Genomic DNA, 6,071 nt, shown 5'->3' on the forward strand with positions numbered 1-6,071 from the left:
TGGTGTGGGCCCCCAGCTGACCTTCCAGGCCCAGAACTGAAACTTGAAGGACCCCCGCGCCAATCGCACGCTGCAGGCCTGACTTGTCCCCGTGCCTCAGAATGTGGCTGCCCCAGAGCCTCACTGAAACACCTGTTTCCCAGGGCAGCTTGTCCCCAAAGGCTGGAGTGTAGGTAAAAGTATCAAAATCATTGAGAAACAAGGAAAAGTTCGTAGTTAGTTCATAGAGCGGCGAAGGTAGACAGCATCTTGGCGATCACCTACCATCCTCCCGTTATAATAAAGCTAAAAATATAAAACGAAGACCTGAAGATTAAAAATTAAGTGATTGACTTCGTAGTTTATGTAGTAGATGCAAAACCAAGTCAGCATCGGAGTTCTCTAAGTGTAAAATAAACACCGTATTGTTAAGACTTTGAACCGAAATAACAAAAAATAAAATGTTTCTAATAATTTTAATGAATTACATGTTGTAGTGACAATATGTAAATAAAAATATAAAAAATTTTACTTGTAAACTATTTTTAATAGGAGTATTAGAAAATTTAAAATTACATACGTGGTTCTTCTTATTATATTTTTACTTGACAGCACTGATCTCAACAGAATCCAAGAATTATTACATCAATTGCCAACTGAGGTAAGGTACAGAATTCTTTAAAATGCTTTACACTGGATACTTTTTGATGCTATTTATATAGCAAGATTCAAGTATAAATTGCAAATTTTAGGAATTATCTAAAATTAGAAATGTGGCATATTTGATTTTGCCAGAATTCTTACAAGTTCCAGAGGCTTAGGGTGGATTTTACAGAATGTCGTTTACATGAATTCATGATTTTGGTGCCTTACCTTACAGAGGCATTCTTCGTATCTTTCTCCCGTTTCTAAGATACTGGGTAATATACAAGGACAAATGATACTGTACAATCACAGTTCTCTGGACAAGAAATGTAAGTTCTGACTGTAAAATCCTTGATTTTGAGTTGTATGATAAGGTACATTTCTAACAGCAGGAAAAGCAAAATTAATACTTGATTTTTAAAATATAATTATCATTTTTGCCCTGACTGGTATGGCTCAGTTGATTGGAGCATCATCCCATAACTGAAAGGTTGCAGGGTTCAACTGCTGGTCAGGGCACTTGCCTAGGTTGCTGGTTCAATCCCCGCTCCCAGCATAAGTGATCCTAGGTCCTGCCTGGTGTTTACCTTCTGAGGTCCACTGCACAAAGAGGGCAATCTATCCATGTGTCTCTCTCATATTGAGGTTTTTCTCTCTCTCCCTCTCTCTAAAAAGCAATGAAAAAAAATGTCCTTGGGTGAGGATAAAAAATAAATAAAAATAAAATATCATGTTCAAAAACCAGAAATAGAACACAGCCTGATATAGACTCTTCTTATGTTCTTGTGGAAGACTCTGAGGAAGTGGGTGAACTCTGCTTTTCCCATCATGCTCAGCAGCAGAAAAATGACCACCTTAGGAAAGTGTTGTTTTATTTCAGGGCTGTTTGCCAGTGTGTCATTTTTTAAATTTAGAAATAAAGCAGTTGCATATGTACATAGATTTTAAAGTATACATGTTGGCTTAATACCTGGAAAATGTCATAGTTTAGGATTTTCATAAAAATCTTATCTGAATTAATTTTTAAAGGAATAATTTATATGGATTTATATTTATTTGTATAACTTCTTTCAACAGCATACAGTATACTAACTTCTAGCAATGTGTAATGCTCATTACAAATATATAGCTGTGCAGTGTCTCTGTGGCATTGTAAATATATAGCTAACAATTATGTATCACTACATGCTGCATGCTGTTCTCTATGCTTCATAAAGATGGACTCATTAAATCAGGTGTACTTTCTCAGAATTTATTCATAAAAAAATCAAATCTTTAGTATTATATTACTGTACGTTCAGACCTTGAAATCAATATCTTGTGTTTAGAGAGAAAAAGGTCTGTGTACAAGATTAAAATAAAACCTTCAGTCCAATACTAGGAAGAGTTCCATATAAAAATCAATAGCAAAAGAAAAATATTTTTGATCACTTGGAACAATAAGAGCATAATCAAACACTTCAGTGTTTTTCTTGGAGCAAAAAATGTGTAGCTCTCCAAGAAGAGGAAAAAAGGCTCCATATGCTCAGTTTGCACATGACACACAATTGTCATCTGTCATATGTCTCCTCCACCCCCCAACCCCCACCAAATTCTAGTTTAGGATTAAGATTAAATATCAGACCCATGAGACCACACACTGACTACATGAATTTGCATGACAAAAATTTTCCAAGCAGCAGAATTATTTCAGAAAAGCGTAAGTATAATTTATTATCACTTTACTGTCATTAAACATTAAGGGATGGTGACTAGAAATAAATACAATTTTTAAGTTTAAGTTTTGTGAAACCCAAATCATAATCTATTTGGGCTTTTTGGTGCTGGGTTTTCAATAGGCATTTAAGAATGTCTCCTTTGTTTGTTTTTTTGTTGTTGTTTTTGTTTGGTTTTGGGAGTACCATTGATTCAGCATGGATATAATAGCAGGAGAGTACAGGGCAAGGACTGGTCCTTGAAATAACATAATAAAAAATAAGCATGATTTTTGTTCTCAAGAAGAACTTTTAACTTGTCTAAAAGTGAAAGGAATCCAGAAGAGGCTTTGTTTAAATAACATCATTAGTTTTTATTTTTAATGATAAAACAAACTAGAAAGGGGTCGGAGGATCTATGTGTAACAGAACGTGAATGTCAGTGAACCAAGTGCTCAGGGCACAAATCATTTATAGGCTTGTTTCTCCTCATTCAAAATTCATGCTTGCTAAGGTATGAAGGACAAGGGACAGAAATGATTAAATGGAGGGCACTCAGGACATTTAAGCTTAATAAAGGCAGAGAAATGGAGAAGTTCAAGGAAGTAAAATTACAGAATACTTAAACCATTTTCTCCTTCAATTATTCTCTATAAATATTTTTTATGCAATGGGTTCATGCTGTTGTTCTGCACAAAACATTAAACATATCAAAGAGTAAGGAAAGCAAAGATGATTTATTTCTAGACAATGTTCCCAGAAGATACCACCACTAGGGAGCAGCAAAGGTTGTTCCTTGGGTCATCAGCATCAACTAAGAACTTCAAGCAAAGATAGCCTACTTCATTTCTAGATAACCAACTACCATGCTTTCCAGTCAATGAATTGCTCTTATCGCTTATTCTCATTGTAATGCAATGGAGGAAATTGCATTCTTACTCCCATTCTTCAGAAGCAGAATGTGAAGACCTGTAGAAGCTCAAGGTGCTAAGAAGTAGTAAAGTTGAAATTGCATTTTCCCTTAGAAATTCCCTTAGGGAAATTGCATTTCCCTAAAGTCTGTGCTCAGTTTAATGGGTATTAAGAGAGCTAAGAATGAAAGACATCCTTCAAGGAGCATGAATTTCTGCCTAAAAGGAGCAATCGCTGAATTTTTCAGTGCTAAGGTGTACCATTGGTTTTGCATGAACTTTTTTATTGTTGAGCAGGAGAGGTATAACATTTTATATTAAAAGTTTCATTCCAGCCCTGGCTGGTGTAGCTCAGTGGACTGAGTGTGGGCTGCGAATCACTGGTCAGGGCACATGCCTGGATTGCTGGCGGATCCCCAGTGGAGGCCACATAAGAGGCAACCACACACTGATGTTTCTCTCCCCTTCTTTCTCCCTCCCTTTCTCTCTATCTAAAAATAAATAAATACATCTTTAAAAAAGTTGTATTCCAATTTAAGAAAGTGAAAATATAAAAAAAGAAAGTATGTTGCAAACTTCCATAAATGTTGTATATAAATAACTCAAGTTTACACATGGGTATGCATTCATATTTATGTTTGTGTGTGTTGATAATCTTTTATTATTTTTAAATTATGTTTCATTGCTTATGGTATTACAGTTGTCCTGATTTTTCCCCCTGTGCCCCCTCCACCCAGCACCCTCTCAGGCAATCCCCGCACCACTGTTCATGTCTATGGATTGTACATATAAATTCTTTGGCTACTTCATTTCCTATGCTGTACTTTACATCCCCATGGCTATTCTGTAACTACCTATTTGTACTTTTTAATTCCCTCACTTCTTCACCCATTCTCCCCCTTCCTCCTCCCATCCAGTCACTAACATCTTTTCTCTTACTTTTAAGAGTCTCTATCTTTAATCTGTGGCCTTTTCATAATGATAGGTCTTGGAATGGGCCTCTTTGCATCCATCATAATTGGGACTTCCTGTACTTCCTGGATTTGCATGTCTATTTCCTTCACCAAATTAGGGAAATTTTCTTTCATCATTTTTTTTTCAAATAGATTTCCAATTTTTGCCCTTTCTCTTCTCCTTCTGGTACCCCTATGTTGTGAATTTTGGATTAATTGAAGCTGTGTCAGAGGCGCTTACACTATCCTCATTTTTTTGGATTCCTTTTTCTTCTTGTTTTTCTGCATGGTTGTTTTTTGTTTCTTTATGTTCCAAATCATTGACTTAATTCTTGGCTTCCTCCACTCTACTGTTGTTTCCCTGTAAATTGTTCTTTATTTCAATTTGTGTATCCTTCATTTATGACTAGGTCTTTTTTCTGCTGCTGAGGTCCTCACTAAGTTCCTTAGTATCCTTATAAACAGTGTTTTGAACTTTTCATGTGATAGATTGCTTATCTCCTTTCTGTTTAATTCTTTCCTGGAGTTTTGATCTGTTCTTTCATTTGGGGCGTGTTTCTTTGTCTCTTTGTTTTGACAGCCTCCTTGTGTTTGTTTCTATGTATTAGGTAGAGCTGCTTTTTTTATTTGACTCCATGTCTTCGTAGTATGGCCTAATGAAGTAGGTGTCCTGTGGGGTCAAGTGACACAGACTTCTCTGTCATCCAAGCTGGGTACTCAAGGTGTACCCTTTGTGTGGGCTGAGTACACCCTCTTTTTGTAGATGAGCTTTGGTTGCTGTTGGCAGGTCTAGGGGAGGGTTCTCCCCAGGCCAGTCAGCTGCAAGGACTGGCTGTGACCACTGATCCCCAATCTCCATCCTCTGTGGAGGATGAGCTGTGCAGGGGCAGGGTGGTGGTGCTCCAATGTGGTCTGTAGCTGTCCACTGGGTGTGTTGGCCCTGGGGATTCCTGGGTGGTGCAGGCCAAGGTCAGCCCCCACCTCTGTTTGCTCGGGGCACCCTGCCTGAACTGTAAAGCAATCTGAGATGGCTGCTACTTGTGCTGGGCTTAGAGATTCCCAGGTGAAGCCCAGCTGTTGCTCTGATTTGGCTGCTGCTAGGGCTCACTGAAGCCAGCTGTTGTATGTTTCATAGGATTTAGGAGCCAAGACCAGCCACTCTTGTGGAAAAGTGTGGAAAAGCAGCTTGGGTAGGCCCATGAGTTGGGTGGGGTCGAGCCTCTGTGGATCTCCAAGGTGAGTCACGTAGTATTTAGCCAGGTTGATGGAGACTCAGATATGGCACCAGACTACTGGCTCTGTGGTTGGAGGGCTCAGCAGAGGGACAATGGCCTCTGCTCGCCCAATGCCAGACACTTCAGTCTGTCCCTGTATAGCACTGGTGCCCTTCAAGCTGCCACTCTGGTGTTGGAGTTGAGAGGGAACAAGTCTGAGTAGGTGAGTCCATGTGTGTGTGGGTTCCCCAAGAGGAACTGCTTAGGGGTCCAGCAGTCTCCTCCACCAAATCAATTCCTGCTGGTTTCCACAGTCAGAAATTGTGGGGACTTACCGTCCTGGCACTGGAGTCCTGGGCCAGGGGCCTGGTGCGGGACTGGGACTCCTCACTCCCGATGTATCCCTCCTGATGTATCCCTCCCGCTGTATCCCTTCTGAATTTTTATCCATGTGGTTGGGGGGCCAGCCCATTCTGAGTCTGCACCCCTACTACCAGTCTGGATGGAAATGGTTTCTTCAATTCTGTAGTTGTCAGACTTCCATTCAACTCTGACATTCCTGAGTGATAGTTGTTCTGTGTTGTAGTTGTAATTTTGATGTGGTTGTGCTAAGAGGTGAGCCTTGTTTGCCTATGTTGCCATTTTGACTAGAAGCACCCCTGTGTTGATAATCTC

This window comes from Phyllostomus hastatus, unplaced genomic scaffold (assembly GCF_019186645.2).
Source record: "Phyllostomus hastatus isolate PE091 unplaced genomic scaffold, TTU_PhHast_1.1 phas_contig_137, whole genome shotgun sequence".
In the NCBI taxonomy this organism is placed as follows: domain Eukaryota; kingdom Metazoa; phylum Chordata; class Mammalia; order Chiroptera; family Phyllostomidae; genus Phyllostomus; species Phyllostomus hastatus.